Genomic DNA, 27,674 nt, shown 5'->3' with positions numbered 1-27,674 from the left:
AAGCGGTTTGGCCCGCCCCGCCAGAAACGGCAGTCAGCCTCCGCCATCAGGGCTCCCCTGGGAGGCATAGAGCTCGCTCTGGGAGCAGCAGCTTCACACGCCCCGTCCCTAACCACGAGGCCCGTTCCTAACCACGCGACCACAGCCACCGGGCTCCACGGGTGGCCCCGCGGCGGGTGCAGAAGTCGAGTCCTGAACCAGCGGCCACTTTTGCAAGCGGCTGACACCCAAGCGGTTTGGCCCGCCCCGCCAGAAACGGCAGTCAGCCTCCGCCATCAGGGCTCCCCTGGGAGGCATAGAGCTCGCTCTGGGAGCAGCCACTTCACCTGCCCGGGTCCTAACCACGTGGCCACAGCTACCTGGCTCCACAGGTGGCCCCACGGCGGGTGCAGAAGTCGAGTCCTGAGGCCAGCGGCCACTTTTGCAAGCAGCTGACACCCGAGCGGTTTGGCCCGCCCCGCCAGAAACGGCAGTCAGCCTCAGCCATCAGGGCTTCCCTGGGAGGCACAGAGCTCGCTCTGGGAGCAACAGCCTCACCCGCCCGGCTCCTAACCACGCAGCCGGTTCCTAACCACGCGACCACAGCTACCTGGCTCCACAGGTGGCCCCATGGAGGGTGCAGAAGTCGAGTCCTGAGGCCAGCGGCCACTTTTGCAAGCGGCTGACACCCGAGGGGTTTTGCCCGCCCCACCCGAACTGGTAGTCAGCCTCCGCCATCAGGGCTCCCCTGGGAGGCACAACCTCATTTGGAGTAGGGGCTGTGCAGAGCTGCCATCTGAACAAGCAGGGCAGGCAGACTTGCGGCCCACTGGAAAGACAGGCCAGGTAGCTTGCCAGCGTGGTGGACACACAACACCGAGGCAGTCACGTCACACTGGTTGGAGTGGGGGTGGAGCAGGGTCGCCGCCCGGGTCCGGAGGGGGCTCAGCGACCCATTGGAGAGGTAGTCAGGTACCCCCATTGGGAGTGGGGGCTGTGCAGAACTGCGACCTACCGGCCTAGAGGCCTGCCAGCGCGGTAGACACGTCACACCAATTGGAGTGGGGACCCAGCAGAACCGCCACCCACATCCAGACCAGGACCAACGACCCCAGGGCGTGGTAGTTACGTCACCACAGTTGAAGTGGGGGCAGAGCAGAGTCGCCACCCGTGCCCGCAGGGGGGGCAGACAGGCGACCGATTAGCAGGGTAGACAGATCACCCTAATTAGAGGAGGAGCAGAGCCACTACCCGCCCTGCAAGGGAGACTTCCCAACTATACAAGAGCAATATAAATAAATAGGGAGTAAAAATCAAAAACACAACACTTGCACCAAGCAGAAAGAAACGCGAGCAGTATGAAAAGACAAGGAAAGAAAGGACCACAAGCAATGCAGGTCAACTCAACTTTAGAAGAGGTAATAGCTGCAACAGATGGAATGTCAGATAAAGAGTTGAGGATATATATGCTTCAGATGATCTGGAGTCTCAAGGAAGACATGAGACAGCAAAATCAGACAATGAAAGATCACATCGACAAACAAATCCAGGAAGTAAAAGATCAATTTCACAGGGAGATAGAGGTAATAAAAAACAAACAAATAGAAATCCTAGAAATGCAGGAAACAGTAAACCAACTTAAAAACTCAGTTGAGAATACTACCAGCAGAGTAGATCACTTAGAAGAGAGAACATCAGACAATGAAGACAAAGTATTTCAACTGGAAAAGAACATAGACAGCTCAGCAAGACTGCTAAGAAACCATGAGCAGAACATCCAAGAATTATGGGACAATATCAAAAGGCCAAATTTAAGAGTCATTGGGATACAGGAAGGCACAGAGCTCCATACCAAAGGAATAAACAGTCTATTCAGTGAAATAATACGAGAAAACTTCCCAGACTTGAAGAATGAGACAGAATCCCAAATCCTAGAAGCCTACAGGACGCCAAATGTGCAAAATCATAAGAGATCCACACCTAGACACATTATAATGAAGATGTCCAACATACAGAATAAGGAGAGAATTTTAAAAGCTGCAAGAGAAAGAAAGCAGATTACATTTAGGGGTAAACCAATCAGGATAACAGCTGATCTCTCAACACAGACTCTGAAAGCTAGAAGATCCTGGAATAACATATTTCAAACTCTGAAAGAAAATGGGTTCCAACCAAGAATCGTGTATCCGGCGAAATTAAGCTTCAGGATAGAAGATGAAATTAAAACCTTCCACGATAAACAAAAGTTAAAAGAATTCACAGCTAGAAAACCATCTCTTCAAAAAATCCTTGGCAAAACATTACAGGAAGAGGAAATGGAAAATAACATTGAAAACCAACAATGGGAGGTAGGACAGTAAAGGGGGGAAAGTAGTCAAAGTGGATAATAAATCAGGTTTAGTAACATCAATAAAAAAATATGGCTAGAAGAACAAACCAGATCTCAATAATTACCCTAAATGTTAATGGCTTAAATTCACCAATCAAGAGACACAGGCTAGTAGAATGGATCACAAAACAAGACCCAACAATATGCTGCCTACAGGAGACGCATCTGATAGGAAAAGATATCCATAGACTGAAGGTGAAAGGTTGGGAAAAATCATACCACTCATATGGACTGCGGAAACAAGCAGGAGTGGCCATACTCATATCTAATAAAATAGATTTCAAGACAAAGTTAATCAAAAGGGATAAAGAAGGACACTTCATACTGCTCAAGGGAACCATACACCAACAAGACATAACAATCATAAATATATATGCCCCAAATAATGGTGCAGCTTTGTTCATCAAGCAAACTCTTCTCAAGTTCAAGAGTCTAATAGACCACCATACAATAATCATGGGAGACTTCAACACACCTCTCTCACCTCTGGACAGATCTTCCAAACAAAAGTTAAATAAGGAAACTATAGAACTCAATAACACAATTAACAACCTAGACCTAATTGACATATATAGACTATACCACCCAACATCAAGTAGTTACACTTTTTTCTCAGCAGCTCATGGAACCTTCTCAAAAATAGACCATATATTATGTCACAGGGCAACTCTTAGACAATATAAAGGGGTAGAGATAATACTATGCATCTTATCTGACCACAATGGAATGAAACTGAAAATCAATGATAAAGGAAGGAAGGAAAAATCAAGCATCACTTGGAGAATGAACAATAGGTTGCTGAATGATCAATGGGTTTTAGAAGACATCAAGGAGGAAATTTAAAACTTCCTAGAGTTAAATGAAAACACAGACACAACATATCGGAATCTATGGGACACATTGAAAGCAGTTCTAAGAGGAAAATTCATTGCTTGGAGTTCATTCCTCAAAAAAAGAAAAAACCAACAAATAAATGATCTCATACTTCATCTCAAAATCCTAGAAAAAGAAGAGCAAAACAACAGCAAAAGAAGTAGAAGGCAAGAAATAATTAAAATCAGAGCTGAAATTAATGAAATTGAAACAAAAGAAACAATTGAAAAAATTGACAAAACTAAAAGTTGGTTCTTTGAAAAAATAAATAAAATTGACAGACCCTTAGCCATGCTAACGAAGAGAAGAAGAGAGAGAACCCAAATTACTAGCATACGGGATGAAAAAGGCAATATCACAACAGACACTTCAGAAATACAGAAGATAATCAGAAATTATTTTGAATCATTATACTCCAATAAAATAGAAGATAGTGAAGGCATAGATAATTTTCTTAAGTCATATAATCTGCCCAGATTGAGGCAGGAGGATATAGACAATCTAAACAGACCAATAACAATAGAGGAAATAGAAGAAACCATCAAAAGATTACCAACTAAGAAAAGCCCAGGACCGGATGGGTATACAGCAGAGTTTTACAAAACCTTTAAAGAGGAACTAACACCAATACTTTTCAAGCTATTTCAGGAAATAGAAAAAGAGGGAGAACTTCCAAATTCATTCTATGAGGCCAACATCACCCTGATTCCGAAACCAGACAAAGACACTTCAAAGAAAGAAAACTACAGACCAATATCTCTAATGAACATTGACGCAAAAATCCTCAATAAAATTCTGGCGAATCGGATTCAAATACATATCAAAAAAATTATACACCATGATCAAGTAGGATTCATCCCTGGGATGCAAGGCTGGTTCAATATACGGAAATCAATAAATGTTATTCACCACATCAATAGACTTAAAAATAAGAACCATATGATCATCTCGATTGATGCAGAAAAAGCATTCGACAAAGTACAGCATCCCTTTATGTTCAAAACTCTAGAAAAATTAGGGATAACTGGATCATACCTCAACATTGTAAAAGCAATCTATGATAAGCCACAGGCCAGCATCATTCTAAATGGAGAAAAATTGAAGGCATTCCCTCTAAGATCTGGTACAAGACAGGGATGCCCTCTCTCACCACTTCTGTTCAACATAGTCCTCGAAACACTGGCCAGAGCAATTAGACAAACGAAAGAAATTAAAGGCATAAAAATAGGAAAAGAAGAACTTAAATTATCACTATTTGCAGATGATATGATTCTATACCTAGCAGACCCAAAAGGGTCTACAAAGAAGCTATTAGAGCTAATAAATGAATTCAGCAAAGTGGCAGGATATAAGATCAACACGCATAAATCAAAGGCATTCCTGTATATCAGCGACAAATCCTCTGAAAAGGAAATGAGGACAACTACTCCATTCACAATATCCCCCCAAAAAATAAAATACTAACAAAAGAGGTGAAAGATTTATACAATGAAAATTACAGAACCCTAAAGAAAGATATAGAAGAAGACCTGAGAAGATGGAAAAATATACCCTGCTCATGGATAGGCAGAACTAACATCATCAAAATGGCGATATTACCAAAAGTTCTCTATAAGTTCAATGCAATGCCAATCAAAATCCCAACAGCTTATCTTGTAGAAATTGATAAAAGAATCATGAAATTCATATGGAATAATAAAAGACCCAGAATAGCAAAAACTATGCTAAGCAGAAAGTGTGAATCAGGCGATATAGCGATACCAGACTTCAAACTATACTACAGAGCAATAGTAACAAAAACAGCATGGTACTGGTGCCAAAACAGGCGGGTGGACCAATGGTACAGAATAGAGGACACAGTAACCAATCCACAAAACTACAACTATCTTATATTTGATAAAGGGGCTAAAAGCATGCAATGGAGGAAGGATAGCATCTTCAACAAATGGTGCTGGGAAAACTGGAAATCCATTTGCATCAAAATGAATCTGAATCCCTATCTCTCGCCATGCACAAAAGTTAACTCAAAATGGATCAAGGAGCTTGATATTAAATCAGAAACATGGTATCTGATAGAAGAAAAAGTTGGTTATGATCTACATGCTGTGGGATCGGGCTCCAAATTCCTCAATAGGACACCCATAGCGCAAGAGTTAACAACTAGAATCAACAAATGGGACTTACTCAAACTAAAAAGTTTTTTCTCAGCAAAAGATACAATAAGAGAGATAAACAGGGAGCCTACATCCTGGGAACAAATCTTTACTCCACACACTTCAGATAGAGCCCTAATAACCAGAATATACAAAGAACTCAAAAAATTAGACAATAAGATAACAAATAACCCAATCAATAAATGGGCCAAGGACCTGAACAGACACTTCTCGGAGGAGGACATACAATCAATCAATAAGTACATGAAAAAATGCTCACCATCGCTAGCAGTCAGAGAAATGCAAATCAAAACCACCCTAAGATACCATCTCACTCCGGTAAGATTGGCAGCCATTAGGAAGTCAAACAACAATAAGTGCTGGAGAGGATGCGGGGAAAAGGGCACTCTTGTTCATTGCTGGTGGGACTGCAAACTGGTGCAGCCAATTTGGAAAGCAGTATGGAGATTTCTTGGAAAGCTGGGAATGGAACCACCATTTGACCCAGCTATTCCCCTTCTCGGTCTATTCCCTAAAGACCTAATAAGAGCATGCTACAGGGACACTGCTACATCGATGTTCATAGCAGCTCAATTCACGATAGCAAGACTGTGGAATCAGCCTAGATGCCCTTCAATAGATGAATGGATAAAAAAAATGTGGCATTTATACACAATGGAGTATTACTCTGCATTAAAAAATGACAAAATCATAGAATTTGGAGGGAAATGGATGGCATTAGAGCAGATTATGCTAAGTGAAGCTAGTCAATCTTTAAAAAACAAATACCAAATGACTCCTTTGATATAAGGGGAGTCAACAAGGACAGGGTAGGGACGAAGAGCTTGAGAAGAAGATTTACATTAAACAGGGATGAGAGGTGGGAGGGAAAGGGAGTGAGAAGGGGAATCGCATGGAAATGGAAGGCAATCCCCAGGGTTATACAAAATGACATATAAGAGGAAAGGAGGGGTAAGACAAGATAATACAAATGGAAGAAATGATTTACAGTAGAAGGGGTAGAGAGAGAAAAGGGGAGGGGAGGGGAGGGGAGGGGGGATAATAGAAAATAGGACAGACAGCAGAATACATCAGACACTAGAAAGGCAATATGTCAATCAATGGAAGGGTAACTGATGTGATTCAGCAATCTGTATACGGGGTAAAAGGGGGAGTTCATAACCCACTTGAACCAAACCGTGTAATATGATGTATTAAGAACTATGTAATATTTTGAAAGACCAATAATAAAAAAAAAAAAAGAAAGACGGTGGAATGAATCAGACATAACTTCCCTATGTACATATATAAACACAACACCAGTGTACAATCACAAGAATAGGAAGTCATACTCCATGTATGTATAATATGTCAAAATACACTTTACTGTCATGTATAAAAAGCCCAAAAATATTAATAAAAAAGCAAAACAACAACACACTAACATCTTCCTTTCCCATCAATCTCAACTAAAAAGAATCTAGTCTAAAACAGCTAAAAAATTGAAAAAGGGAAAAATCCACAAAGTTGACAAGCTAGTAGGCTCTTCTAAAGAAAACTATGGGTTCATTGGTAAATTCTACCAAACCTTTAAATAGACACCACTCCTTCTCAAACTCTACCAAGAAGTAGAAGAGGAAGGAACAATTCCCAACTCATTTTATGGGACCAATATTACCCTGATACCAAAGCCAGACAAAGATATCACAAGGAAAAACTAAGACTAATATCTGTTATGAGTACAGGTGTAAAACTCCTTAAAAAAAAAAAAAAGAAGAAGACTGGGGCTGGGGCTGTAGCTCAGCCGCAGAGCATTTGCCTAGCACGCGTGAGGCACTGGGTTTGATCCTCAGCACCACATAAAAATAAACAAATAAAATAAAGGCATTCTGTTCATCTACAACTACAAAAAGATTTTTAAAAAAAGACTAACAACCCAGATTCAGCAGCACATTAAAAATATTATATGCCATTGCTACTGGGATTTATCTCAGGAATGCAAGGATGATTCAACATATAAAAGTGGAAGCCTAGGCTGGGGCTGGGGCTCAGTGGTAGAGTGCTTGCCTAGCACGTGTGAGGCCCTGGATTCGAACCTCAGTCCCACATAAAAATAAATAAATAAAATAAAAGTATTGTGTTCAATTACAACTAAAAAATAAATATTAATAAAATCGAGCACTGCACGTACCTGTAATCCCAGCAGCTCGGGAAGCTGAGACAGGAAGATCATGAGTTCAAAGGCAGCCTCAGCAACTGCGAGGTGCTAAGCAACTCAGTGAGACCCTGTCTCTAAATAAAATACAAAATAGGGCTGGGGATGTGGGTGGTCGAGTGTCCCTGAGTTCAAACCCCAGTACCCGCCCCTCCCCCCAAAATGGAGTGTAGCTGGGCATGGTGGCACATGCCTATAATTCCAGTGATTCTGGAGGCTGAGACAGAAGGATTTCAAGTTTGAAGACAGCCTCAGCAATTTAGTCAGGGCCTCAGCAACTAAATGAGACCCTGATTCAATTTAAAAATCAAAAGAACTGGAGATGAAACTCAATGGTAAAGCATCCTTGGGTTAAATCCCCAATACACACCCCCTCCCCCAGAAAAAAAAAATGTTGTATAGGTGATAGTCTGAAGCACCATCACCAAAATGGGAACTGGGGAGATGGCCAAGACTGATTCCAACATCATGCAGGATCACCTTGGTGGTGCTCCTGTGATGAATGCAAGATTTCAGACCACATCCCATCAGATCATTGCAAGAATTGACAATATTGGTAATCACATCAGTGACTGGAGGAAAACACTTCAGACCTCATAACTCAGGCTGAGGTGGAAGAATTAGAAAACAGAAATAAGATAATTGCCACACAAAAGAGTTGAAGATTGCTAGAAGTTTACACTGAAATATGGAACAACATTTTCCTGGTGGGTTTTCTCTGCTCTCATCTCCAGCCCTTGCCAGGAAGCCAGCCAGGTCAGTTGCTGTTATTATTACTGTCGCCACATTTTAAGGATGAGAGAAATGACAAGTTTCTTGCCCAAAGTCAATGAGCCAGACAGTGTTGGTTTCTGAGCTTGGGTCTCCAGAGAGCAAGGATCTTCCCTTCCGGGAGGGATTCATCCCAGCCCCTCAGAGCCTCCCTACACACCCCCATGATTCTCTGAACCTAGAACAAACATGCACAGCAGCCATAGGAAGCAGCAAAAAATATTTAGGAGGATTTAACAGGCATGGGGGTCTTGGTACTCCCAACAGGGGAGTGAGTGAGGGCTCAGGCACAAGAGGCCTTCACGTGGGTCTCACAAAATGAAGTTCAGGTACACGTCCTGGCACTGCTAAGGGTGAAGAGGTGAATGAGAGTTCCTGGGGGCCTCCTGCTGCAGCACTGGGCTGATGGGAAGCTAAACACAGAGTCAGTACATGGGGGCTCTCCCTAGCCTCCACCTCATAGCTCACAGTCAAGCCCCTGGACCCCTGGAGACAGAACAAAGGAGAGGGCCACAAATCACTGCAAGGGCCCTTGGGGGGCACTGTGGGTTACCCACCCTACTGCACTCCTAATGCTCCATTCCTTATGTTTCATGTGAGACGTCAAGTAAAAATTTCCATTAAAAAAAAGAATTTCCTTTAAAACATGATACACTACAGGAATGGTCTCAGTCCTCATTAATAGCTGAGGAAACTGAGGCCCAGAAAGGTAAGGGACTGGCCCAAGGCCAACCAAAAAGTTAGCGGTGCAGTCTTTTCTCATCGTCTATCCAGGGACACCTGGGTGTGCTGTGAAGTCCTGTGACCTGGACCCCACACCCTCCAGGTCCATAATCCCGCTCCTTCAGTTCCAAGTACTTCAATTTCAAGGCCAGTCCGACCTCAGGGGCCTCTCCCAACACATGTGCAACCCATGGACACACCTCTCCTAATGCACACTGGCTATTCCTCACCTCCTGGAAAGCTGCAGCCTTGCCACTCCCTGGGGGCCCCTCCCCACTTGTATTGAAACCCAGAATTGGAGACATGGGCACAGGGAGGTCTGTAGGATGGTGTTGGGAGGACTAGATGGGTGAGCTCAGAGCCTCCATGGGATCCCACTTGCTTCCTTTATCTCTCTGCATCCAGATATATGTTGTTCTCCATATACCTGGAGAACAACAGTCCAGATACAAGAAGAGGTCACTGCCCACCTTGGCCTGGTCTCCATGACCACCCTCACTCCTCAGCCAGGAGCCTCATCCTGGCTGCAGTTGCTCTCTACCCCATTTCTTTGGGCAAGAAACTAGAAGGGCAATGAAGAGGGACATTCCCAGAGGCTTCCAGAGTGCCCTGGAGAAAACCCCAAAGGAAAGGAACAGTGGGTGACAGGGCCTGGGAGCTGGGGACAGGGATCAGGGAAGAAGACCCAGCTTCACCCCACCCCACCAGCCCCAGGTCCACCACTTGAGCCTCCAGTTTACCAACTCACTTGGGTCCTACTGGCATACAAATGGTCAAATACCAGTTGTTGGCACAGCCCTGGTTGAAGGGTTATTATTCCGGAGTGATTTGCCCTGGAGGGAGATGGGGATGGGAAGAGGAGCTCAGAACCAGCAAGACTGGTCAAGGCCATTTCCCAGTGACCCTCCCTAAGTTGGTTGACTAAGCAAGGGCTCAACCCAGGCCTGGAGCAAGACTCCAAGAGCAGGGAAGCCCAAGAGTCACCCAGGGCCTCCAGCCTTCCTGGGCTCCTAGGAGGAGTGACCTCCCTTGCCCCACTTGTGAGCAGCTCTCCCCAGACAGTGCTGACACTGCACCCACCTCTCCTACCTTCCCAGGGCTCCTCATCACCTTGTGCCTCCCTGTGTAGCATCCTTGCTCTGTTTCCATTGGCCACACCTGTCCCCTCACCCTGTCCTTGCAGATACTTTTTAGGGTCTTCCTTGTGCTGCTCAACTGCTCCAAAGACAGTGTCACCACCCCACTCCCACTTCACTTCCCACCTCTCATTTTTTTTCCAAACATGTGCCTTCATTGAATTTCCCTATCTGGGAGAGCAGTGGCAGTGGGGGAGGCCCAATCACATGACCCAGGAAAATCTGGGCTGAAGGCTTTCAGAATGCAAAGCAGGAAAGGTCAAGCTCAAAGGTCAAGTCCCCCTCTGGACACTGACTGGCTTCTCCTCTCCCTTATGCCACTTTCTCCTCCCCCCCCCCCATCCATCAGCCTCACTCCTCCTTCTCCCAGACCAGGTTGAATCTCAGCCCAGCTTGATGTGCTTTAGCTAGCAAATATTCTGTCACAATGGGAAGTGGCCCAGCAGTACCGCTGTCCACCCCCAACTCTCCCATGGCCCACACATGAAGACTTTGATCTTTGACACTATTCTCCACTAGAAAGAACTAGGATTCCACATCAGGACACCTCTGGAATATCCCACCATGTCCAAAAAGCAACATGAACCATTGTGCTCTATGAGGTCCTGTCTCCTTTAAGGTGTTCACAGCACTTAAGAAACTACTATCCTGCCAAGGTAGTGGCACATACCTGGAATCCCAGTGACTTGGGAGGCTGAGCAGGAGGATTGCAAGTTCAAGGCCAGCTTCAGCAACTTAGCAAGGCATTCAGCAACTTAGTGAGACCCTATCTCAAAACAAAATATTATAAGGATTAGGGATGCAGCTTCAGTGGTAAAGCACTCCTGGGTTTAAGCCCTTGTGCCAGAAGAAATAAATTAATTAATGGCAGACTATTAAAAAATTGCAGAATTTTTAAACTTAGAGAAAGAATATTTGATTAGATATATATCATGTATAGAAAATATTGATTGTACATAAAGTATAGAAAATGCTTAAGGAATGATAATTAATAAATTTCTAAGAACTGAGCAGTGAATGTGAATACTATCCTCCCCCCACATGAAATCCTGTCAGACATGAATAGAATCCAACAGCTCTGAGGCACCCAGACCAGCCTCTCCCACTGGCTCCACTCCTGGGGCTCCTGCTCCAATTCTATGTCTCAAACACCCTCACACTCCACAGGACCAAAATGCAGCTGCACCTTCTTCTTGCCCCATCTTCTGCCCAACTTCCTGCTGCCTCTCCTTCTTCCCCTTATACTGGGGGAATCAGGGCACCAGGCTTCTGTTCCTTTCTCTTTTTTCTTCTATCCCCAAATGTTGATTCTTTTGTTTGTTGTTTCACTCATTTATTCAGATCCCTTCTCTTTGTGTGCTGGGGATTGAAGAACCCAGGGCCTTGCACATGCTAAGCACATGCTCTACCCACTGAGATGCACACCTAACCAGAAATATTTCAGGGCATCAAAAATGCCTCAGTCAAACCGGGAATGATGGCACACACATGTAATCCCAATGACTAGGGAGACTGAGGCAGGAGGATCACAAATTCCAGACCAGCCTCAGCAACTTAGCGAGACCCTGTTCCAAAATTAAAAAATTGAAGGGACTGGGGATGTAGCTCAGTGGTAAAGTGCCTCTGGGTTCAATACCCAGTAGCAAAAAAATAAAAGTTCAGTCACTGCACAGGGTGGTTGAAAACAGCACGGCCAGCCTACTTTCAGAGTGGTGAGGGCAGCTGCATCACAAGGCCCTGACACCATGGGGAGAGGCCAGAAAAGAACAGACAACCCAACCCACAGCATCCAGGTATATGCAGAAGAGAAGCCCAGAGATTTAAGTGCTAAGACATGCAAGAAGGCTATTTCAGCTACTTCTGGTTTCAAAAGCTGTGTCTGGTCCAGAAAGAATACTCTGAAGAATGTCAGCTAGCTTGGGTAATTGATGAGACAATTATTCTGAATTCAAGGGCAGGAGCTGGGCTGATGTGGGCCAGGAAGTGAAGGGTGGAGCTGGTGAGCAAGATCAACTCTTTCAGGGAATAAGGCACAAGGGGTACAACAGGTGGAGTAGAGGCCTGGGACGTTAAGGGTGGTGGTTGCTTGGCTTTTAAGATGATGTCCAAGCTGTGTAAATGACTATGGGAAGGAATGGTAGTAAGGGTAACAATAGCGCATAGGGCACTTTCTGAGACCAGCCACTGTTCTATGTGGTTTACACAAATTAACCTAAAGTTCCCTGTTTTACAGATGACAGGGAAACTGAACAACCAGGTGGCCAATAGCATACCCAAGGTCTCCCTGCTGGTATGCTGTAGAGCTGTGATTGGACTTACATGGTCTGGCTCCAGAGTCCTTTCTATCACCCACCAAGCAAGTGACTCCAGGAGGAGTTGCAGTCAGGAAACAGAGCTGGGAGGACATAAAAGTTGGAGCATGGGATCAGTGCCTGAAATGAGTGCTGCAAGTAATGGAAAGGAGCCCTGTCTGGTGAATCCCAGAGTGAAGACCACATTTAGTCCCTTGAGACTGGATGCTGGACTTGGAGGGCCTCACTCTGAGCAGAGGAGGAAGGGTGATGGCCTATGGCCTGACCTGGGGCTGGAAGAACCACAGGATGGAGGGAGGGAAAAGGCTGCCAGGCAAACTCAATGATGATACTAGAAGCTGGAGAGAGGAGAAGACACAGACCACAGGGCTGAGGAATAAGGGTCAAGCACAGGAATCATAGGGGGGAGGGAACCACATATGGAGTGGTGGGGGTGGTGACTAAAAGGATGGGAGGTGATGAGCAGACAGGCTCCTCTGTCTGTTCAGCTGCCTCAGGGTCTGCAGCTTCCCCTCCCCCACTGATGCTACCCACCAGTCTTCCTGAAAGAGCCTTTAGTCAAGTGATTGCCATACTAAAGGAATCCCATGGTAAAGATGCCCACTCTTCTCATTCCTATTCAACACTAAAAAGAAAAAGCAATAAAGACACACAGATTGGAAAGAAGGTAATGAAACTGTTCTTCACAGATGACATGATTTTCCCTAATGAATGAACAACAATACTCATTGGTAGAGCACCTCTGATTCAATCCCCAGAACTGGAAAAACAACACTAAGAACTCCTGCTCTTCGGAAGATGCTATGAAGAAAATTGAATGAAAAGCCACAGATAGCAAAAAAAAAAAAAAAAAAAAAAAAAGATTTGCAAAACATAGATTTGAATTTAGTATAGAGAACTCTTAAAATTCAATTAAGATTTTTTTTAAATATGCAAAGATTGGAGCAACAACCTTACCAAATATGACCAATACAACATGAAAATATGCTCAACATCATTACTCATTAGGAAAATACAAACTAGAGCCTTAATGAGATACCACTACTCATTTATTAAGCAGGCTACAATTTAAAACAAAATAACAAATGGCAGTGTGAAATGTTGATGAGGACGTGGAGCAACTGGAATTCCCACACATTGTTGGTAGAAATTGGAAATGGTACAGTTGTTTTGGAAGACAAATTTGGCAATTTCCTACAAAGTTCCACACACATTTTACTTTATGACTCAGCAATGCTACCTCTAAGAATTTACCCAACAGAAATGAAAACTTATGTCTGAGCAGAGGAGGAAGGGCAATGGCCTATGGCCTGACCTATGGAGTCACAGGTGGAGGAGGACCAGATAGGGCAGTGGTGGGGTGGTGACTAAAAGGATGGGAGGTGATGCCTGTGCATCAATGTTTGCAGCAGCTTTGTTTATAACTGCCCAAAACAACTTGGCACCATGGCCCACACCTGTAATCTCAGCAGTTTGGGAGGCTGAGGCAGGAGGATTGCAAATTCAAAGCCAGCCTCAGCAACTTAATGAGAACCTAAGCAACTTAGTGGGAATCTGTCTCAAAATTTAAAAATAAATTTTTCATAAAGAAAGAAAAAAGAGTGCTCAGGGGGTTACTGGCAATGTGGCTCAGTGGTTGAGCACCCCTGGGTTCAATCCTTGGTACAAAAAACCAAACCAACCAACCAAACAAACAAAAAATACTGGCAAAAACTAGATACAATGTAAAGAAAATCCTTCAATTGGTGAATGTATAAATAATCTGTAGGGAATCCATACAATACTACACAGCAATAAAAGGAAATAAACAATTTGAACAACAACATGGATGAATCTCAAATGCATTGAACTAAATGAATGAAGCCAGATGAAAATGGCAACGACCCTATTTATACGGGATCCTGGACAAAGAAAAAACAGAAGGGCACAGGGAAGAAATTGACAACAAAAGATCATGAAAGGATTTTATGGGGTAATCAAACTCTAAGCTTGATCGTGCTGGAGAATGCAGGAGGATCCTTTGTCAAGATCCCTAACTATAAACCAAAAGGGTGAATTGTACTGTTTGTAAATTATTCCTCAATAAATGACTTAAAAAAAAACCAAAAACCTATCATGGCTCCCAGGTTTCCACTTCTTTCCACTTCTTCAAAATTAAGTTGTACTCTTCACTTTCTCTTTAATCTCAACCCCTAGGGGGTCAACTTCATTGCCCATGCCACCTTGGGCTTGAATTAGAGCCTTTTCCTCATCATTTCGTTAATATCCTACCTTCGGGTTTCTGTAACTTTTTGCAAAGGTGTGCCTCTCACAGGCAATGCCCTCCTGTCTTCTGCCTCTCCAGAATCACACCCAGGACGTGACGAGATGCATGTCCTCCTCTACAATGTAGGCCTCGCCAAACTCAACCCTCAACTACTTAATTCAATTAAACGCCTTCTTATTGGAAGTATTATTGCAGGATTTATCCTTTCATATAATATCCCACCTATAAATATCCCAGTCCTAACCATACCTACTTATCTAAAACTTTCAGCACTATTAGTAACCGTTTTAGGGTTTGTCATTGCCATAGAACTAAACTCAATAACTCTTTATCTTAAAACCAAAATGTACTCAAACACATCAAAATTTTCAACCTTACTGGGCTATTTTCCTACTATTATTCACCGATTTAACCCTCATCTCAATCTTGTTATAAGCCAAAAACTTTCATCAACTCTATTAGACCTAGTCTGATTAGAAAAAACTATTCCCAAATTTACCACTAACTTTCACTCAACAGCCTCCACTATAACCTCTAATCAAAAAGGCCTCATCAAATTATATTTTTTATCATTCTTGATTTCAACACTCCTAGCAATCATAACCGTATTCTATTTCCACGTGTAATTTCAATCACAATAAAAATACTAACAAACAATGATCAACCAGCAGTTTGTTCCCGTCCACTACACCACTCAGGACTGACCCCTGCTCACAGTGTTCCTGGGTGTCGGCCGGTGTTATTCTGATGGCAGGGTGCTTATCCACACAACTGCAGGATAGACTCACCTCTACACCCATTCCTCAAACAACGTGCAGCCTAGCACACAGTAGGCTCTCCCTGCAATGCACCCGGGAGGGAGAAGGAACACTGAGCTCCAGGGGGAGGAGAGAGCTGCATCGTAAGAGGTGGGTCTGGAAAGGCTCAGGAGGCACCAGCAGGGCCAAGGGCAGTGGAGATCAGCATCAGCAGCATGAGCTGCAGCAGGACGCCCAAGGTGGGTACAGCCTCTATGGAGCGGCCCCCAGGCTAGGAAGCCAGGCCACGGGACAGTTCCTCCCTGGCCCCTCCCCTTAGCCCGACTCCGCCCTCCCTGGCTCCTCCCCCGCGAGCCCCGCCCGCCCACCACAGTTAGGCGGTTAGTCCAGCTCACCCAAGGGACACCTCACTCCACCGCGCTGTCGTCAGGCCTGTTCCTTTTCAACCTTCATTACCCCACTCCCTGGCTCCGCTAGATTCTTAACTCCACAGTCCATCCTACCCCACCCATCTCCCTGACCCCTCTCGCCTTCAACCTGTCCTTCACAGGTCCTCCCAAGTGGCTCTTCCCTCTAGCCCCGCCCACGTCAGCCCCACCATTGGTTACCCTGCCCCTTGGCTGTCCAGCCCCTGGGCAGTCCGTCCCTCCCCACAATTCGTGTTCTTCCCACTGTGGGCCCTTGGGGCTGTGTGGACAGCCATGGCTTTGTCCAGGGAGAAGGACATGTGCCTCATGCGCTGGAGGAATATGATGCAGGTAAGCAGCAGGGCACCCAGGTAGAAGCACAGGGACACGAGCAGCAGCAGGAAGATCCGGAAGTTACGGTGACCTATGCAGTTATTGACCCACTTGCAGTGGTGGTCAAACTCCTAGGGGAGAGGAGGCAGGACTCAAGGGTCTATCTGGATGGGCCTCCATTGCGGCCCAAATCCAGAGGCCTCCCCCAATTGGCCCTCTAGGCCTCTTGCTCTTGGTTCTACACACGGGCTCCCATCTCCAGGGAGAAGCTGGCATTTCCATTGTTAGAGCACAAGTTAGGACGAGGTGGCCCATCGCCTGTCATGAATGAGGTCTTTAGAGACAAGACCTGCCTGGTGTCACTTCAAGCAGGATATAGAATAACTCTGGGCCTCTATTTTCTCAGATACTGGGGGGGATGAAAAAAATCTCTTGCCCAGCCAGCCTTCTGCACTTGGAAACCCGGGCAGGGTGTGCACATGAGAGAAGAGCACTCAGAACCCAGGAAACCCTCCAACTTGGACACCCAGAGGTGGACAGGCAAAGATCCCCAGAATAGGGCAGCAGCTGGCCTAAATGACTGGGTTTCTAATATCAGAAAGCCAGGGGATGGTCAGGTGCTGCCTTTCCTCCCCCTGACTCCACCAGGCTCAGCACAGATGAGATGCCTTTTTGCATGTCAGCACCAGTGCAAGCAAGGCCAGTCTCTCAGGTGCAGAACCAGAAGCGATAACAGATGTAAGTGACCAAGAGTGTCTGGGAGCCATTTTTAGCAGTCTGGGAAGATGGTCTCATACCCACCCCTGGCCCACATATGATGTGAGTTTCCTGGTCCTGGCCCGGTGCCCTGGGATGGGTTGGTGAGTGGACAGGAAAGAGGAATACTCACCTCCACACAGATGTTGCACCATGGACAGTGGAAAGTCCTTGGAGAGCAGTGAAAGTAGCACTTTGGGCACCACGGCATTTGGAATATCCTGCACACATCCGTCGTCTTGAGGGTCCTGCTAGAAGGAGTCTGGCATGAAAAGATTTGGGGGCAGTGGCAGGAAGTCTTTCCATCACTTTGGTGCTCAGGGCAGCCCCATAGCATCACTGGGCAACAAGAAGATGGGGAGGAGGTGGGCATGGGAATCCCGGTCCCTGTTGAGCAAGCTGACCACTCAGATGGGTGGGCAGTCAAAGAGAAGGGGCTGTCCAGCCTCAAGAGCTCTATAAGGCGCTCCCCCCTTAGGAATAGTGATCAGTGCTTGGAGTCGGGTGTGAATTGGGAAGGAGGAGGAGTGAACTGCGTGGTTTGGAAGAGCCTGCTGCCTCTCTTGCCAGCCTGCTCAGTCCTCTCTTTTAAAGCAACTGGAAAACCTCCAGGATTCTGTTTTTTCTCACCTTGGAGGCTTGGGAAATGAAGTGCCAGGGTCTAAAGTAATGATGACATGGAAAGAAGGGATCCTGAGGCCACAGGTGGGTTTAACATTTTAGAAATCACCCCTATAGGCATCAGCCCTTGGACTGCCACCTCCTTCTCCCAGGGTTTGAGGCCTTGCCTCGATGCAAGATACCAGGATCTGAGACATTTAGACCTATCAGACTGTAGAAAGTTAGGACAAAGAGAAGGCCCATAATCATTGGAAAGGACTACTCTCCATTCTGAGCCAGCCATCTGCATCTGAAACCAGAGGCAGACTCAGTTCAGGTCTGGGGCAACCCAGAGCTCCCAAGAGGCCTGGTTCACCTGAGGTAGGACTCACAGGCCTTAGAGACAGATCTAAGGCTAGAGTCAAACCTCAGAGACTCCACCAAATGTCACCAGCATTATCAGTCACCCGCCGTTCCCTAAATGCACCAGGCACTCTAGACCTCTGTGCTTGCACATCGGGTCCCTCTAACTCTATATACCCTCCTTCCCCTCCTGACCCTCTCTCTCCACTTCCCTGCCTCTTCACTATCTTTGTCTGTTTTCCATTCTTTTTGTAAGAAACCCACAACTCACTTTAGAGACTCATGAGAATGCCAAGAAGAGGCACTGAAAGTGACCAGCAGCACTACATTAAATGCAGAAAACAGGCTTGGGAAAAACAGGAATATCCCACCATAGGTTGGGGTGGGGGCATGACATCCTTTGAGAAAGGCATGGCTAGGCCTTCTGTTCTCAGAGAAATGAGAGCCACCAGTTAGTTACCTCTTACAGGTTGGCACCCAGAGTGCTGTGACTATGGCAGGGAAGGGAAGAAATATCAAGTTTGACATCACAGACATTCCAGAATGGGGGCTCTGGTTGCTTTCAGTGACTCTGGGAGCAACCTTCCCCTGCCCCCACATATGCACATGTTGTAGACTGGGACATCCTGCTCTTACGATGTTGGCTTTGTTGGAGCTTGTGATGATGTGGATGTGGTTTGTCCCCCAACAGTTCATAGGCTGAAGGTTTGGTCCTCAGCGTCGCAGTGTTGAGGTGGTAGAACCTGTAAGAGGTGGGCCTAGTGGGAGGTAATTCAGTCACTCGGGATGATGCTCTCAGAAAGGAGTAATGGACTTCACATGGGCCCCCTGTGAGAGGGTATTGTTAAAAAAAAGAGCAAGGCTGTTCCCTCTGCAGTTTTCTGGCCATGCAATCTCTACCCCTTGCATGTCCTCCCACCATGATGCCATTCACCATGTTGTGATGACCCTCAACAAAGATAAGTCACAGAGGCTGCCAAATCTTGGACTTGAGTTAAATAAACCTTATCTTTTAATAAAGTACCCATCCTCAGGTATTTTGTTAGAGCAACAGAAAGCAGGCTAATACAGAGGCCATATAATATAGTCTCTGGGAAATGACATGAGGAGAAGTTTGGTGGTTCTTTTCTCCCTTTCAGGTCCAGTGCTAATGGAATCAGACAATGCTCATTGCTTATCCTTTTTGTTGTAATAGAGCTCCAGTTTGGGGAAGGATGTAGCAATCTACCCCACTAAATAACTTCCCAGTTTCCCTCATTTCCAGGGTGGGCTTTATGACACAATTCTGGTTAAAGAGACATGTGCAAAGGTCTATGGAGGATTTCTGGGAAACCCTTTGCCTTTTCAATTAAAGGGAAGATGATGCATTTGGCAGAGCTCTGCTCCTCTTCTGTCTTTAGGCTAGAACAGCTGGCTGGAGTGCCACCTGGGACTCTTTAGGCAACAAGTCATAGTGCCCAGACACAACTTGTGACATGGTTGAGTCCCTGTTCTATCCCTCAACTGCATCCCCACTGAGCTGCATATTATGAGAAAATAACTGGGTTTTTATTATGGTGACACATGTCATTGTATTGGCCATTATGCATCTGAAACTCTCTAGGTTTGGAGGATGCTTCCTACCATAAGTCTTGATGAGGAGAACAAACAATTTTTTCATCCCAATTGGAGCTGAAAGTGGCCAAATACTTGTGGTTTTTCTCGCAGTGATTACAAAGGTCTATGACTCAAGGATACTAACTGGATCCTAGAGGATGGTGGGTTTCTCCTGAAGTCATCCTATTGCTTCCCCAAGCATCCCAATGGAAGGTTTTAAAATCTTTCCATCCATCAGCTCTACCATTTGTGAAGAGATAATACTCTTACCCTAATACAAAAAAAAAATGTTTTCAGGAAAAGGCTTAAAGGACACAGTCCAACAGATCATCCAAAGCTGTGAAATCTGTCAATGGATTAATCCCTCTAATAAACATATCCACCCTCCCAGATACCAAAGAACAGGTTGTAATCTGGAAGCAGACTGGCCATTAGATTTTACCCATATGCCTGGAGGACCGAATTCAAAATATTTACTAGCTCTGGATACATTCAGTGGATGGGTAGCAGCTTTTCCTTCCAAATCTGAAATGGCTGTTGAAGTTGTAAAATTTCTACTTCAGTAGGATCATTCCTTGATTTGATCTCCTTTGAAGTCTTCAAAATGATAATGGACCTGTGTTTAAGGCAGAAATAACACAAAAACTCTTTCAAGCATTAGGAATTAAATATCATCTTCATTGTTCATGGAGACTTCAATCTTCAGGCAAGGTAGAAAAAACTAATGAACTTCTTAAGAGACCCTTAAGCAAATTGCTTCAGGTAACTAAAATCCCATGGGTTAAACTTCTGCCCTTGTCCCTGATAAGGCTTGGAAACACTCCTGGCTGACAGGGACTAAATCCATTTGAGTCCCTGTACAGAAGGCCTTTTTAGTCCAACAATTTATTTTTAGATATTGAGATTTCTCTTAGTTCCCATGTAACTCAGTTGGCTAAGTTTTAACAGATTCTTACAGAAATTGAACAAGAACTTCCTGAGGGAGATCATCAAGGACCCCCCCATCTTCTGCTCCAGGAAATCTTGTCCAATTGGGAGGGTCCTTACCCAGTGATCACCCTGAATACATCATACCCACCTTAAAGCCTGGAGACTCTCTATTAAAGTCCACCACAATGGAGGCTCCTACAGACCACTACAATAGAAGATCTCAAGTTTCTGTTTAAACAAGCTAAGTGACATGGTTTGATTTTATTGGTCTTTTAATTGCAATATCAGTGGTTATTGGGTTAGTAAAAACAGCTCCACAGACTCGGATCCTATCCATAAGCTATTCCTAGCCTTAACCTATTTACGAACAATAATGCTGTTCTGTGCATTAATCTATTACTAAATCTAATTTTAATGAAGCCTAATTATGACTACAAGCTGTGCACTATGCACAAAGATATGTTGCAGGAATCTTTCTCCTGGGAACCTGGACTGTGGTACACACCTGGACTCACAGAATGCCTTTAACTCAATCCAGCATTACACTTGTCTCACTTGTAAGGACCTAAGATACTAAAGTGTGGATATAAGATAACTTCAAATGCAATAGTTATAAGAAATGTGTTTTTGCTAATTGGACTCATTCAGCAAATGCCCTTGTGTGGAAGAGATCCCCATCTTTGCATGCCTTGGCACAGGGAAGGCTTCCTTTTACACTGGACATTATGTCAAATCTCACCTTGTCATGCTGCAATGTTTCCTCTTTGTGGGCCACTCTTCCTGCACGGTATTGTTCCTTAGCCACCAATTGCTCTGGTAATCCTGTCTTTAATGGTACTAATGAGAATGTTACTATAAACAAACCACAGACTATTTTATATGCTAATGCTACAGCCATCAACAGTTGTATAGTGTGGGTGGAGTATGTTTCTGTTTTGTTTAATATGACAAACAGTGTACAGCCTCCACAAATAGAGTTCCCAGATCTTGTGTAAATGTCACTCAAATTTATCAGAAACATCTGTTACATTTTAATTTGACTTTTCCTATTTTAAAACAATGTAACTGGAGAAAAAAGAGCTTGGTATGATACCTTGCTTGTTGGAGCTGGAACTAGTTTGGGCATAGTAAATTCAATTGACCTTGAGACCTTGGCGGGCAGACTGCGCAGTGGTGGACAAGATGTGGCTCAAGTTTTGACAATTAATGGTCAATGGCTTCCCACAATGATCCTGCCTCACCAAAATGCTCTTGACTGTACAACAACTGTTAACTGCTAGAAATGATATCACTTTTAGGAAGTTATTTTCTACTTATATTCCTTTAACCCACTGGATGGCTTTACAGTCACTTAATATACAATACTCTGATTTATTTTATACTGGGACTATACAGCATTATGAAACCTAATCAACACAAGTTTTATGTAATTTTCATGTTATACCTTTTGTTCTACATTCCTACTTTGCTTTGCCTCATTTAATTGGTACCCATGTAGATGAAATAGATGTGACTTATTCCCTATCTGAATGTATTATTTGTGATCAGGGATGAGTATGTGGCTGTTTGAGTAGACAGATGGAGCCCTGTCTACTTAACTATTCTTCTAATTTATGTGACCTCACTCTGTATCCTGTGCATAACTTTTCTATGCTTTTTGAAGTAATTGTTCAACATGTCTGCTTAGCAACTAATAATCGATCTGATTTAAACTTTTTAACTCAAGTTTCTTCTTTTGCTGGTTGTATAGAATACCTAGAGGTCCTCCATTGACAGGGTGACATCTTTTACCTGATAAAGTGGATGATGTTACTCTAACATGGAACCCAAAACCATTACCTTTACCCCATGTGTATATAAGTTTACAACCATTGATAGATGTCCTTAATGAAAGTACTATAGTTAAAGATTTGTTAATAATCAACATCAATTAAATCAATATAAAATACATATGCAAATTATAGCTAACAGGCTGATTGATATATCACATCTAATAACTACTAATACCAACTATCATTGGAATAATTATCTGTTTCTTTCTCCAACTGCATAATGATATTCTTTTGCTCTGTTTACCTTAAAATAATATTTGCTTTAGTATTAATCTCATTTTCTTGTTGTAATATTTGTCTGTATGTTAGGATCAGAAGAATGGCTATACAGATGAAACTCCACATAAATGTGCTTCCCAGTTTCTACCAAGGACCTCTGGACCATTCTTAACACAGCTCTTTGCCTTGACTTCTCCTCAGGAGGACACCCTGACTTAAGCTTTACAACGCCCCTTTCCAGCTTGAAGTAGTCAGAGCGGTCATCGTCCCAACTCCCAACAGTAGTCAGGGTATCCTCTGAGAGGGGAAGTTGAGAGAGATATAGAAGGGGTTAGGCAGTCAGGGCAAGATGTCAAGTGAGGAGGGTCAGGGTCAGGGCCAGAACAAAGGAGCATGGAGAGGATCTTCTGATGAGGTCAACTTCCTGTTGATGAAAGTGCTTATGGACACATGCAGGGAACCCAAGCAGACAGACACTTCCAAACTTGTGCTCCTAAGTGGGAGATCCAATAGAAAAACAAAAACAGATGCATAGACAGAGGGGTCACTGATCAATAATAGGAGCTCATGGACAGGGGAAGGGATAAGGAAAGGAGACCATAAAAACAATAGACCAAAATTCCCCATTGGATTCTCAGCTCTGGGGCCCCTTCTTTTTGGAGAAGTTTATCTCTGTATATCTCTTTTCAATAAACCTACTTCTTGCTTGCTATCTTTGTGTCCTGTTCTTCAATTCTTTGCTGAATGGAGACAACAAACCCAGCACCCCTAGATGGTAACCCCTGCTGCAGAAATAAAGACTGTTCCTCAAAAACAATCCCTGGCTTGTTTCCTCCAAATCCTGTGTTCTTAACTCCTAAAAGTGGGAGATTTATGCCATTGTGGTAAAGAAGAGTTTTCAGTTGGGCATGGTGGCACATTCCAGTAATCCCAGTGACTCAGGAGGCTGAGGCAGAATTGCAAGTTTGAGGCCAGGCTCAGCAGATTAGCAAGGCCCTAAAAAATTTAATAAGATCCTGTCTCAAAATAAAAGGGCTGGGAATGTACCTCAGTAGTAAAGTGCCCCTAGAGTCACCCTCCAAAAAGAGCAGTTTTCAGCTGATTAGTTTAAAACTGTAAGTAATGATTAACATGTCAAGTCACCAACACAAAGAATTAAAAATACCCTCTTAGGTTATCTCTCTAACACTATAAATTTATACACATAAATATGTCTTGCTCAGGTGAAGCTAGTGCACCCTCTCCTATACCCACACTCTGTCACAGAGTGCTGATTCTTGCTTTCTTTTAATAGAATCAACCTATGCCTCACTTTGACCTGTGTTTAAATTCCTTTTTGTATGATGTTTAGTACCCCCATGACCTGAGTTGAGGTTTACCTCCATTTGGAGACCACCTCAGGGTCCTCATCCCAGTGACACAGTCAGTCTGCACTTTTAAAATTTACTTGCAAACTAGAGTTCCACTCAACCTTAGATGACAAGCCCTAATGTCAAGGGCTGTCCATTCATGGCCAGTTGGAGGAGCAGATTGCCTGGCCATAGGTAGGTCCTTATCAACTTAAAATAGAGCAACCAGAAACTAAAATGAAAATGGAAACAAGAAACAGAAAAAATAAGATTTTAGTTTATCTACACCAGGTACAAGTGGTGTATGCCTTCAATCATAGCCACTTGGTAGGCTTAGGAGAATCACAAGTTCAAGGCCAAGCTGGGCAATTTAGTGAGGTTCTATCTTAAAAAGGCCTGAGGAAGCACTCAGTGGTAGAGCACCCCGGGTTGAAATCCCTAATATCACGAAAAAAAAAAAAAAGTACTCTAGTTTACCATTCCTCACTTGCCAATTAAACACTTGTTTCTCAAGAGCTTAATATATGAGACAGGCTGTGTGCTAACTGCTGGAGATACAGCAGCCAATAAGACATGGTTTCTGTGGTGAGCAGAATGGTGATCCCCAAAGATGTCCATGTCCTAATCTTAGAGCCTTTAAATATGTTAATTTACATGGCAAAAGGGACTGTGGAAATGTGATTAGGTCAAAGATTTTTTTTTCTTTGATGGTACTGGCATCAAACCAGGGCTTTTCAAATACTAGGCAAGTGCTTTACCCCTGAGCCATACACTCAGGCCAGGTTAAGAATCTTGAGATGGAAGATTATCCTGAGTTATTTGGGTGGCTTCAATGTAATCATAAGGAGTTTTATAAGAGAGAGGAAACCAAATTTAAAACCCAACCAAAGCTGAGATTAGTATAAGGCAAGTTAGGGACTAGCATTTGAAGCAAAATTAAAAGAGAGAAAAGGGAAGGGAGGCCAGAGGGTCATATTGAGAGAAGGAAATGTGAGAAGACAAAATAGAAGAAAAACAAAATCCCACGAAAGAAATAGCAATTTTTTTAATATTTGTGTTTTAGTTGTAGTTGGACACAATACCTTTATTTCACTTATTTTTATTTTTATGTGGTTCTGGGGATCGAACTCAGGGTCTCGCACGTGCAAGGTGAGCACTCTACTGCTGAGCCACAACCCCAGCCCCAAGAAATAGCAATTTAAATAGCACCACTCTGTATGCTAAGTCCATCCATGGCCTGGAGAAGTTAGGATGAGTAATGTAATTTCTCAGTTAAGATAAAGTCCTTTGGCTGTCCTTGTTCTTCTCAGAGTGTGACTATTTCACCAATTTTACTTAAGATTTAAAATACTTCCGGGCTGGGGATATAGCTCAGTTGGTAAAGTGCTTGCCTTGCATGCCCAAGGCCCTGGGTTCAATCCCTGGCACCACAAAAAAAAAATAAATAAATAAATAAATAAATAAAATATTTCCAAGTTAATTGTGACAATGCTTGATTTTTGTGTCAAACACTTTTGAACCCAGCCCCTATAAAAGCGACACTGTACACATCTGCATGAGATCTGTTATGGTTTGGATAGAAGGTGTCCCCCAAAAGCTCCTGTGTTAATGTGGGAATGTTCAGAGGTGGAATGATTGGACTGTGAGATCTGTAACCTAATCAGTTCATCCTAGTTTGAATGAACTAGGAGGTAACTATAGGCAGGCGGGGCTTTGGCTGGAACAGGTGATTCACTGGGGGCAATTCACTGGGGGTGGCCCTGGAAGGGTTTATCTTTTCTACAGCCCTTTTGCCCTTTTTTCTCTCTGTTTCCTGGCTACCATAAATGGAGCCGTGCTCCTCCGCCACACCCTTCCTCTGTGATGTTCTTGCTCACCTTGGGCCCAGAGCAATTTGGCCAACCATGAACTAAACCTCTGAAATCATGAGGCAAAATAAAATTTTCCTCCTCTAAGTTATTCTTGGGTATTTTGGTCACAGAGACAAAAATTTACCTAACAAAGTGTCCACGAATATGCTGAAACTCAGTGCAAGACCAGAAACATCAGGATACTCTATAATATTTCAGGACAGAGGAAAGGAAAAAGGAAGGATCCTGGAGAGGGTGGAAGAGAAATCCTGGCTACAGATCATTCCTAATAATGATGGTATTCTGCCTTTTCTGAGATGATATTCATAGGATAACCCCACTCTTCTTACATGTAAAGTAGGCCTTCAACAGTGGCCATTTGGAAGCTACCCTTTGTAACAGCAAGTGTGGTCTCTCTGTTCTGAACATGGTATCATGCTAACAGGGTCCTCCTTTTAGGGTCCTCCTTTCCATCAGTGGGAAATACCAGTCAGCTGACTGTATCCATGTGAACTATCCATGACTCCAAAATCTGACCTGAGCCACGTGTACTTTCTTTTCCATACATGAACTTTAAGGGGAGTGGACCTTGTTATGTCTTCTCTTAAGACCAGGGGAACTTCAGGCCTCATTTCTCCCTCTACATGCTTGGGTAGCTTGTCTCCTGGCAGGCACTTGGGTTTCATGGTCCTGGTTAATAATCATTGTCAGATTTCTCCTATCCACTACTACTTCCTTACCTTGACAATAGAGTTTCACTTTACTGTGAAACCAATTGCTTCTTTGGACATTTAGGGTGATGATTCTAGCAGTGGTGCATACCTTGCCTAGGAGAAAAGGAAAAGTGAATGGTGATTCTTCTGAGGTTAAAGGTTGTGGAGTTGGCACAAATAGCTCAGAATTGCCTGATAATTTCCATTCTGACCTAGCCAACCAAGGGAATGGCTACGTTAAGAGAACATCCAAGCTCTTGCCCAGCTGTTCTCAGGCTGGGTAGGGCAGAGCTGAGATCATGTTATATACCCAGCAAAAGCATCAAAGCCAGAGCTGTTCATCTGTTGTAGCAGGATAGAAACTGGGGATTAGAAGGGCCATTAGAGGGCCATTTTAGATTGAGTGTGTGTGTGATACTGGGGATTGAACTCAGGGGCTCTCTACTACCGAGCTACATCCTCAGCTCTCTTTTTATTTTTATTTTGAGACAGGGTCTTGCTAAATTGCCCAGGCTGGCCTCAAACTTGGATCTTCCTGCCTCAGCCTCTCAGGTCGCTGGGTTTATAGGCATGTGATATTGCAATGGGCTTGTGAGTGTGTGTGGGAGGAGACATGGGGTACTGAAGATCAAACCCAGGGCCTTCGCACATGCTAAACAAGTGCTCTACCACTGAATTAAGTCCCTAGTCCTTAGATTTAAAGTTTCATTTCTTTTAATTTACAAATGAAGAATTTAAGGCTCCAAAAGGGAGCCTTAAATGTTCAAATCTTGAACATTTGCATTAGGGGCAGAGATAACTCAGTTATTGTCTTTTGCCCTCTAATTCACTATCTGTTCCTCCACACTAGTACGTCCTGAACTGTGTTCAGCGGTGCTTTGTGTTGACCGTTTTCTTTATCACCAGATTTCTGAGCCTTTACTTCACCAATACACACTGTATCTTTCTAAGAAGGGCATAGAGTTTTCAGGCTTTTCCAAACTTTTTCTATCAGATTCCTTTTTTAGATATTGTGCCTGTTTACATTCTCCAGGAGAGGATTAATGGATTTTTCATAAAGACTTATGAAATGCTGCCCTACATCTGCTGTTATTGTTACATGCTGCACAAATAAATTTCCCACACATGATCCCTACTACTCACATTATGCA

At 43.9% G+C, this 27,674-nt stretch overlaps 1 pseudogene; it reads right to left on the bottom strand.

Moving 5' to 3' along the window:
- Positions 1-16,179: 16,179 nt before the first annotated feature.
- On the bottom strand, positions 16,180-21,307 carry LOC113187494 (palmitoyltransferase ZDHHC19-like; annotated as a pseudogene).
- Positions 21,308-27,674: the final 6,367 nt, after the last annotated feature.

Source organism: Urocitellus parryii, chromosome 2, assembly GCF_045843805.1.
Source record: "Urocitellus parryii isolate mUroPar1 chromosome 2, mUroPar1.hap1, whole genome shotgun sequence".
Classification (NCBI taxonomy): Eukaryota; Metazoa; Chordata; class Mammalia; order Rodentia; family Sciuridae; genus Urocitellus; species Urocitellus parryii.
The sequence above is the reverse complement of the archived record's forward strand: the minus strand, read 5'-3'. Positions and strand labels throughout refer to the sequence as shown.